Source organism: Barbus barbus, assembly GCF_936440315.1.
Source record: "Barbus barbus genome assembly, chromosome: 49".
NCBI lineage: Eukaryota > Metazoa > Chordata > Actinopteri > Cypriniformes > Cyprinidae > Barbus > Barbus barbus.
This window is the reverse complement of record NC_136727.1, coordinates 3,263,596-3,274,026: the sequence shown is the minus strand read 5'-3', so window position 1 is coordinate 3,274,026 and position 10,431 is coordinate 3,263,596.

The following is a 10,431-nucleotide window of genomic DNA, read 5'->3' as shown; positions in this document are numbered from 1 at the left end:
ATTGATTCGATGACGTGGTATTTTAATGACACTTGCATCACTGAAATCACTGAAGATCAGAGTAAGATCTGTACAAATAAACAGGGTTATAATAGTGATGAGAGATTCAGGGACAGACTGGAGGTGAATCAGACTGGATCTCTGACCATCAGGGACATCAGAACCACAGACTCTGGACTTTATAAACTACAGATCAACAGCAGCAGATTCAGCATCATTAGGAGCTTCAGACTTACTAACGCTGGTGAGTATCATTTAATCATAATTTCAGAACATAATTTTTAAACTGACAGTAATTTTGTTTTTACAGTTTTATTGACTTTTTGAAAATTAAATTTGACTACGTATTAATATGTATTTAGATCATTTATTAGAGTATATTTACCATAATAAGTTAACAAATTATTTAAATGTAAATAAAGTAAATGTAATCAAATAAGTGTTAATTCAATGCATGAACAACACCAATTGGAAAAAGCCATGTTTTCATTTGTTACAGATCACTATTATTCTTGTCCGCAATTTTTTCACAATTAATTTTAGATCAGACTGACAACTTTACACAAGGGCTGTTCACATCAAAAACTATATGTATAAAGATAATGACAACTAGCAGGGAGTCATTCTGTTTATTATAAGCACTTTCTGCAGTTTTGCTGTCTGCTGATTTAAATGCTCAAGCTCTTTAAAGCAGGATGGATTCTGATTGGCTGTAAATGTTTTTAATGCCCATCAGCTGGAAAAATTGTTCTGAAATATCCTTGCAATTGTAGCATGTCTAGACCCATCACTCGTCGCACAATAACCACACAACGACTCCGCAATGAGGTCCAGTGACTTTTAATCTGAGAGAAATGAAGAGAGATCATCAATGGATCGATAGTGCATCGGCTTCTCTCACTCTGGTCACACACTGAGGTATTCATGGAGAGAAGCGATCAACCCATGCGCTCGTCAGCTTCACATATCAGACTGTAATGATTGCACAATCAATAAACAAAGATACAATATATTTAAATAAAAAAAATAATAATAATTCTAAATACATTACATGCATGTCTTGTCTTCCTACATTACGATTTATATATATTTTGGTATGCTACATTATTAACATATACAATAGTTCAAATATTTATACTTTGTAACATAACACGATAAAGGAAATAATCAATTATAAAACTATTTGTAGATATAAATCCATATTTCTTCACATTATGTACCAAAAATCAAATGAAACATTGAATATAATTAGCACCTTAATATGTGCAGGCTGCACCACGTGCATCATGGATTATTAAATTACACTCTATGTGCAAAATATATTTTCATTAAGCGCTACTGGACCTCTTTCCTTTATGAAACAGAACTATTTTAACAACATACCTGAGAGATCACCAATGGATCGATAGTACATCGGCTTCTCTCACACTAGTCACACACTGAGCACAGAATGCAAACTACCCAGCAAACACAGAACGTTCCCCTAACTTCCCAAGTGGTTATTTTTTTGGGAACCAAATAAGAACGTTCTAGAAACGTTCCCTGCAGGTTATTTTTAGTAGTCATAACCATGTAAACTAATTAAAACTTTGCAGAAGTTTCTGATTATTCTAATGCCGAAGTGTATTTTTTTTTTTAATCATAAACAAAATATTTTTGCCGAATTTAATGTCTGAAATAAACTTTTAATAAATTGTAGACAAAGTAGTCAAATCGTATTATAATGATGATATAATTCCAATTTTATAGCTGAAATCACGCATAGTGTGAAAAGCATACCATAAACGCCGGGTTTGTTTCTATGTTTCTTTACAGCGCGCCTCTGATCTGCACGCGCGTACAGCACGCGCTTTTCTCCTGTGTTCCATATAAAGCCGTGCACTCCCTAGCCTAAAGGGAACGTTCGATTTATGTTAAGAGAACTTTCCTGTCTACCCAAAAGGGAACGTTCTTGAGAACGTTCTGGGAACCAAAAATGGTTAGCTGGGTAGTTAGTGCCATGATGATTTGCATAAAATTCGAATTAAAAGTTAACTCCCATCATCACAACTAACACAATCTGGTTGTGAGCTATTCCTCAGTCAGGCTTACAGAGTGAAGATCATACATGTTTTCAAGAAATTACGACATACCAGAGGTATTCACGGAGAGAAGCAATCAACCCTCGCGCTCGTCAGATTCACATATATCAGACTGACGGTATCTCGCACTCAAGGGGGAAACTCCGGAAGTGTTCCACTAATGACGCTCCCTCAGGAAACCAAACATCCTCGGCTAGGGTGGCGTAACGCAGCGTCGAAAAAGGAGGTGGACTGTGACTGGAGCACTGATGGCAGGAAATGACGGTAGCTCCGGTAGCGATCCGGAAATGGAGGATGAATCATGTAGCGGGAGTGTTGGAGGGAATGAATGAAGTAGAATAGCAAAGCGGAAAAGAAAGAAAAACAATAGCCAAGGATCATTTACAGATAGTGGAAAGGAGGATCACGTGATTGAGGTGGAAGAATTTAAAGTAATGATGAAGTTCGGAGAACCCGGAGTGACATTAAACCCAATTAAATTGACCAAAGCTCTGAAAAGAAATATTATATAAATAATGCAAAGACCCTGAGAGATGGAAATGTGATTATTATGTGTAAAGACGAAAAGCAACAAAAGAAGGCACTGGGTGTTAATTCAATGCTTGGATATTCGGTATCAAGCACAGTGATGACTAGGAAACCATGGTTAAGAGGTGTCATCTATGGAATTCCAACTGATGTACCTGTTGATAAAATTAAAAGCGCCATTGAAGGGAGCAAGGTCGTTGGAGCAAAAAGGCTCCAATATGGTAAAAACAAAGAAAGGAAGGATAGTCTGTCGGTGATGCTTCAGTTTGATGAAGAAAGAATGCCAGAGAGGGTTAAAATAGGATATGTAAGTTATCAAGTAAGACCTTACGTTCCTCCCCCACTAAGATGCTTCAAGTGTCAGAAGTATGGACATGTTAGTGCGGTTTGCAGAGGAAATTTACGATGTGCGAGGTGTGGGGGCGAACATGAATATGGTAAATGTGACGTAGGAGCGAAGGCAAAATGCTGCAATTGCGGTGATGAGCATAGTGCTGGATTTGGGGATGCAGTGCTCACAAACATGCGGTGAAAATCCAGAATGTGAGAATTGCGGAGGGGTTGACTTATGCTGAAGCCGCAAAGAAAGCAAAACGACATGAGCAGAGACAGGGAGAGGTGGTTAGTAAGGAAGGCAATGAAATAGCCTTGGTTCAGGAAAAGACAAATGAGGATAAATTGGTGATCGGAAAAATGGAATTCGTGTTATTTATGGCCGAAGTGATTAAATTGTTCGGCTCAAACGGAAAGTAGAACAGAAAGAATTAAAATCATAATAAGGGCAGCAGAGAGATACTTGAATGTAGCCGGAGTAACTTTGGAAAAAATAAATGACATGCTAATGACTAAATCAAGTGTTCAAGCTTCATGTGGAAGTATATAATAATTATGGTTTTAACAGTTTTGCAATGGAATGCCAGAAGTATTATTGCAAATGGACCAGAATTTAAGAGGTATATAGATCAACAAGATAAGAAACCTAATATAATTTGCAGAAACGTGGTTAAAACCTCACCTAAATTTTGTACCGCAAGGATATAATATAGTAAGGAGAGATAGAGGGGCAGGAAATGGAGGTGGGGTGGCCACTTTTATTAAGAATGATATAGATTACAGAGTCATTAATGAGATTGAAGCATATGAGCTGGTGGTGATAGAAGTATTTGCAGAGAATCAAACTAAATTATTATAATCCTTGTAGTTAACTTAGTAAAGAATTAGAGAAGGTTATTGGGTCAGGAAATACTAAAGTAATTTGGTGTGGAGATTTTAATGCACATAGCACTTTATGGGGAAGTAGTAGTGATGATTATAATGGGGGGGTAGTAGAAGAAATTTTAGACAGTAATGGGTTAGTATGTTTAAATGACGGCAGAAACACAAGAATAGATTTGGTTCGTGGAGTTGGGTCAGCAATTGATTTAACATTGGTTTCTGAAGAGATAGCAAATAAATGTATATGGGATGTGTGGGAAGAAAATATTATGGGTAGCGATCACTATATAATTTTATGTAAGGTAGGGATGAGTGTAGTGGAGCATAATGTGTTTTTAGCACCAAGATGGAGATTTAAAAAAGCAAATTGGGAAGTGTATGAGTATTTAAGCGAGGTAGAAATAACATCATTAGATTTAAATGCGATCAGACGTGTTGATGAAAAGGAACCCTGGAGATACCTTTAGATGCAGATTTTAGTATTTATGAATTAAAGATGGCTTTAGGGGGAGTCAAACATACAACTCCTGGAAGAGACGATATATGTTATGTAATGATTCAACATTTATCAGATAGATCATTGAAAGTGGTTCTAAATTTATTTAATAAGATCTGGAATGCAGGAAAGCTTCCTTCTTCATGGAAGCATGGAATAATAATACCCATAGGCAAACCTGGAAAGGACAAATCTAATCCAATTAATTATAGGCCAATTGCATTAACTTCTAATTTATGTAAACTGATGGAAAAAATGATTGTACGTAGACTAAATTATATATTGGAAGTTAAAGGACTTATGTCACCATACCAAAGTGGATTTAGGGCAGGTCGGAATTCTATGGACGCTGTGTTAAGCCTAGAAGCAGATATCAGGAAAGCTCAGGCTAATAAAGAAGTAATGGTAGGGGTGTTATTCGACATCGAGAAAGCTTATGATATGCTTTGGAAAGAGGGACTTTTAATACAAATTAAATGTATGGGAATTGGAGGAAAGATGTATAATTGGATTATGGATTTTCTTCTTGAAAGAACAATTCAAGTTAGGATAGGAGTAGAGTATTCAGAGACATACAAGATAGAGAACGGAACTCCTCAAGGAAGTGTATGCAGCCCACTTTTATTTAATATTATGATAAATGATGTTTTTTGTCATTTAAAAGGTGATAAGAGCATTATTTGCGGATGACAGGGCAATTTGGAAAAGAGGACGTAATATTGCATGTGTAACACAAAGTATTCAAAAAGCAGTAGAAGAAGTAGAGGGGTGGGCAAATAATTGGAGTTTTAGATTATCTGTGGCTAAGACTCAGGTTATATGTTTTACTAAAAGGAAAAAAATACCAGAGGTTACGGTAAAGTTATATAAGCAGGAATTGGAGCAAGTGCCAGTAGTCAAATATCTCGGTGTATGGATGGATTCCAGGATGACTTTTGCTATACATGCTAAAAATCTGATTAAGAAATGTAAAAAAGGAGTGAATATATTAAGATGTTTAACAGGGGTGGAATGGGGAGCTTGTAGATTATCGTTGAAAAGAATATATAATACTTTAATTAGATCAAGTTTAGATTATGGAAGTATAATTTACGGTTTTGCAAAACGAGACTACACTCAAAAAGATTGACGCAATACAAAATCAAGCTCTAAGAATATGTTGTGGTGCAGTCAGAACATCTCCCATAGCAGCTCTACAGGTAGAAGTTGGTGTTGATCCGTTAAAACTTCGAAGACATAAAATAAGACTGAATTATTGGGTTAATATAAAAGGTCATAAAAAGAATCATCCAGTGAAGGGAGTACTAGAAGAATGCTGGGAACATGGGAACAAAAACATTAAAAGCTTGGGATGGAGTGTTTAAAGAGAAGCACAAATTATGATGTTAGCCCTACTGTGTTATTATCCATTATACCACCATGGATTTTTCCAATGCCAATAATTGACCTGCAAATTCAAAATTAAGAATGAGGAAAACATCCTAAAGAATATAATAGCACAGCAGTATTTAGATCAGACTTACTCATCATGGGTGCAAATATTTACTGATGGGTCTAAAGATCCTATCTCTGGAAGAACAGCAGCTGCTGTATATTTAGTTTCAAATTAGTATCAAGAAAAGAATAACTGATCATATCTCTGTATTTGCAGCAGAATTAGTTGCCATGATGGTTGCACTCCAGAGGACGTAAAACCGAGATTAGTAGCTATATGTTCTGATTCGTTTGCAGCAATCACAAGCCTCGTAAGTGGAAATAAAGTATCAAGGCAAGACATTATATATGAGATACTTGCAAGTTTGCTAAGAATAAGTAGTGTAAGCTTAATAGTGTTTGTGTGGGTTCCTGCTCATGTGGGACTGGAGGCCAATGAAGTGGTAGATAGACTAGCAAAGCAAGCAGTAAAACATAATGAGATAAATGTGCAAGTGACGTTGAGCAAAAATGAAGTTAAAAGTAAAATAAAAGAATTCATAAACAATAAATGGCAAGAACTATGGAATAATGAGGTCAAGGGAAGACAGTTGTATAGTATTCAGAAGCAAGTAGGAAATGGGAGAAGTGTTTTTAGGAATAGGAAAGAAGATACGATTGTTTCTCGTATTAGAATAGGGCACACACGATTAAATCATTCCTTGTTTAAGATAGGAAAACATGATACGGGAAAATGTAATTATTGTGATCAGGCAGAAACATGTTTTAATAAAATGTTTAAAATATGGAAAAGAAAGGTTAGTACTTAAGAGGATAGTAAGAAAATTGGGTGTGGTAGTATTCAGTATGGAAAGTCTTTTGGGAAAGCAAGTAGAACAAGTAAAAATATAGAGCGTCCTCAGACCGAGGAATATGATTGGGTGAACATTTTATGGTTCTACACCTTCCACAGACAATATAAATGCATTTAGACCACTTAACTTAGTGATTGCTATCGAGATGTGAAGAGACTTTCGACCAACGTAACACAAATGCTTTTCAAACAAATCACCTACCGTGCCTTTAACAGGAAACATTCTTCTCTCAAACATATCGTGCATAATTTGTTTAAGTGTATCTCTGACATGGAGGAGCACACTTCTTGAAGCATTTTGTCCTTGAATTCATAGTAATCCTTTACTGTCCTCTAGTGCAACTTCCTATTCCAAAGGAGATGGACTGTAAAGGCTCTAAAGATTCAGGTCCATTTTCAGGAATACGTGTCTCTGTGTTTCACGGCTTAATCGACCTGCATGATTTGATGCAGGAGCTTAAAGGGCAAGTATTACAAACCGCTATTACAGTGAGGGGAAATTATTGTCTTTATGCAAAATTTGTGCTTAATTGTCTGTGTGTGATTATTTTTAAAAGGAGACAAGGTGAAAAATAACCTCAGGCATCTGTTGAAAGTCCAAGTATGAGGTAAAGTACTGCGGCCTACTGCTATGATGAGATTGTCAGCTGTGTTTGATTTCACTCTACGGATGTGCGTTTGTATGTGTGTGTGATGTGGCTTCATTCATGTCATTTATTCAGATATCATACAAAGAATCACCATTAAATCAGAAAATATAATAGCATTTCTGCTCTTCTGATGAAAAAACAATGGGGCACATATATTTTTATTCATCCGCTAATTATTCCACTGACTGAATGGAGTTGACATCAAAGATGGGAAATGAATATTTCAGCACTGATGACAGATGTGCCGAATTCCTGAGTTACTATAAGCGTAACCACTGTTTATTTCGCTTTCTGTAATCTGTGAATTATTGGTTCTTTACAGGCAGGAAAACGTCTCAAGACTGGATTGTGTATCATGTTTTTGAGCTTTAACTTGAATTTCTTTAGGCCACACTTCTTAATCAACAAGCACTTACTTGTTAGTTGTGGAAAACATTAAGTTCACCGCTTATTAAACTAGAATAGATTTACATTTAGCATGCTTTTTATGACAAGTGCCTTGGTTTCTGGTTATGGGTTAGTGAAGTGCTTGTGGAAGTGATGTGTTTTCAGCTGATTCTTGAAGGTTGAGATGGTGTCAGAAGATCAGGTTGAAGGTTTTTGGAGTTTCTGAAAGAAACTCGTTGTGGTGGAACCGCTATGGTGCTTATTCATTGTATTCAGTAAAAAAAACAACTATTTTTAGTATTCAGTTATATTGATAAATCCATACAACAAATGCTTTGAGACAATAAAAATGGAAACACTCAATTCAGCATTTAAGCCTGAATTTACACAGATATAAAAGTGCATAAAGCTTTAAAACAAACCTACCATGAGTTCTCAGGACAGTCAGCATTATTTCTTTTACAAATTCTTTGTGAAGAAGATCTGCACTACACATATTGTACTGTCAGTTTTTACTTGATTTGTCATACACACTGCATCAATGTACTGTATTCACAATGTGTGAAGTGTATAATAATTCATAAATGTTGTTGTTTTGCTGCAAAACAAGCTTTGTATGATTGTGACCCAGAGCAGAGCTGGTTTGTTTGGTTCATTAGAACTCCAAATCCTTATGGAGAAACTGAATTGGAAAAATAACTTAGCATATATGGTTTGCATGTTTGCATTGTAAATGTATATCATTTTTACTGTTGCTTTTAATAATAGAATGTGAAAAAATGTAACAGTGCTGTTTTAAATAAACATTTTGAATGTTATAAATGATCATTGTTTAAGCAAATTGTTAATTTAGTATGGTTAATATATTAGTACAGTTGTCATTCAAATTTTGAATTAGTAGTGTTCATATTTGAATATTATTTAAATTAGAATTTTAATTAAACAGTCATTTTGATTCTTTTTTTATTGTTATTACATTTCATTTGTTATTACACACTGTAAAAAGTGATAAGTTGACTTAACTTTTGACAATTCACTTAACTTATATTTTAAAATTATTATTTACTGAATAAATTTAAGGCAACGGGTTTCCCATACTGTACTATTTACTTGAAGTTGCTCTGATATTTTAGGTTAGATTCACTAATTAAACCACAAATTCACATGATCACGGGTCTCTGGGGTGCGTTCAAGCTCAAACCTGTGCAACGTTTTGCTACTTTTTCCGGGTTGAACAAGACGTTTCCTGGAAAAGGTGTGCAACAGGGTTTGAGATATGTTTTCTCTTGTTTGATGGCTGTGTCAAAAATGTCAGTCCAATCAGCAGCAACATGTATAAACCACGCGGTATTAAAGAGACAATATTGTGTACACACTGATGCACATACTGCTATGTAAAGTGGGAATTTGTAAGTAAATGTAATTAATCTAACATACAAAATAAATATTGATAAATATGGAGCAAGTATATTGTTTGCACACGTTTATTTAAATTAAAGGCAAAATAACTGAAATAATAAGAGCACAAGTATACATCTGGAACTTTAAGTCTTAAAACTTAAAATTGTGAATATGAATGGGAATATACTTCAGAGAATTTCTAGGGGTGCCAATAATTGTGTCCAAGGTGTATTTGAGAAAAACATTTATTTCATAATGATATTTTTCCCCATTTTAAATTCTTATTATTCAATGAAAGGTTATATTTTTGTGATTTTTTTAATAAAGGATCAAACGGATTAACAATGCAGATTAATTTTCACAGCCTTCTTTGATCATATTTACCAAGGGTGCCAAAATTTTTGGCCATGACTGTATGCCTTTGTGGTTCTCACCCCTCGGGGCAAATATTACAATATCATAACACAACAACAGTGATCAGCAATAATGATAAGCCTAATCCTCACAATAAAAATAATAAGGTCATATAGATCATAACACAGTCTCGGAGGTAAGAAGTGGATTATCCTTCACCTCAAATGTTTGTCTTTTCATCCTGGAATCGCAGTTTCTAATTATTCACATTCAATTAATAATTAAATTTCTGAATGATGATAATATCAGGTATTTTTAGTTAATGAAATGTTGAATTCAATTAGAAATTTTAAAGTAATGCTTATCTAATGAGATATTAAAAAAAAACTTAACATGCTGTGTTCATTATATCACTAGGGGATCTTAGATTTTTGACATCGCCTATATTATAATTTCTCTTTGTCACTTTATTAGATTCTCTTTTTGGTTCAGATATAGCTTAAATATGTGCAGATGATGCCCAAACAGCATCATACCGGCGTAAAATGTGTCTGCAGTTCCTCAAACTGAACGTTAGAGGTCATCAAACATCACAGATTGCACTATAATATAAAATATATTCAGATCAGACATCTAAATACAACTATACACTACACAAAGCATAAATAAGATTATATTATGAGAATAATACGATTAATCAAAGTACAGTATAAAACAAATGATCTTCTTGTTGATTTTATTGATAGCTGTATTTGAAATTAAATCCTTGTATATATTTGAATCTCTACAGAACTTGAAGATATGTCATAATACGTATGATATCTGCTTCTTGTCTCCTCCTCTTGTGGATCTGATGTCATAAACCAGAACAGCCACAGTAGCCACGCCCACTAGTTCACGCCTTCTTTTAAAATGCAATTTCATCCCTTCTAAATTGCCGCTTTCTCTCTCAAATTTTCACCAAAAAGCTTTAGGCCTTGCTTGGAAACTGTATGTGAACAACATTTCTCCCCACAAAGAAATTCTTTGGAA